This window comes from Tupaia chinensis, unplaced genomic scaffold (assembly GCF_000334495.1).
Source record: "Tupaia chinensis unplaced genomic scaffold, TupChi_1.0 Scaffold144767_1, whole genome shotgun sequence".
In the NCBI taxonomy this organism is placed as follows: domain Eukaryota; kingdom Metazoa; phylum Chordata; class Mammalia; order Scandentia; family Tupaiidae; genus Tupaia; species Tupaia belangeri.
This window is the reverse complement of record NW_006204627.1, coordinates 715,444-716,026: the sequence shown is the minus strand read 5'-3', so window position 1 is coordinate 716,026 and position 583 is coordinate 715,444.

Here is a 583-nt window from a genome sequence, read left to right as displayed (position 1 = left end):
GAGTTTAATGTCTCTGTACCGACTGACATGCATGGCAATCCCTTTTGAAAAAGCAATGTAATACACTGTAAAGTTACATGCAATTCAATGTAATATAAACAAGATTATGGTGATATAAATAAAAAATAAATTAAAACAAAAACAAGAGAAGAGAGCGTTTAGGTAAATTGACCAAGGTAACAGGTGGCCCGCACGGTAGCCATCAGCTTTATCCTAGGTAAAGCCAGTCCTGTAAGGGGGCGGTCTTGTTAGCCAGCTCAGGAGGTCAACGCGCAAAGCAACAAGGGAGGCCCGCGGGCTGCACACAGTCGTCCTGAAGTGCCGCGCTGCTCCCAGGTCCATAAGGACACGGGGAGGCTTGCTTTCCAGATGCCTAGACCGTGGAGCTGGAGACCCAGCCCTTGCCGCTCCCTTGACACCAGGACGCCGACGCCGGGTTTTTCATCTCGCAGATCCACCACGCCCGGCTTCATCAACCCTCCGACCTGCGCTAGTGAGAGTGGGAGCGCCAGGCCGCTCCCTGCGCCCTGGGCCAGGCTTCAGCCCACGTGCGCCGACTGCAGCCGCGGTGACAGCCGTCCCC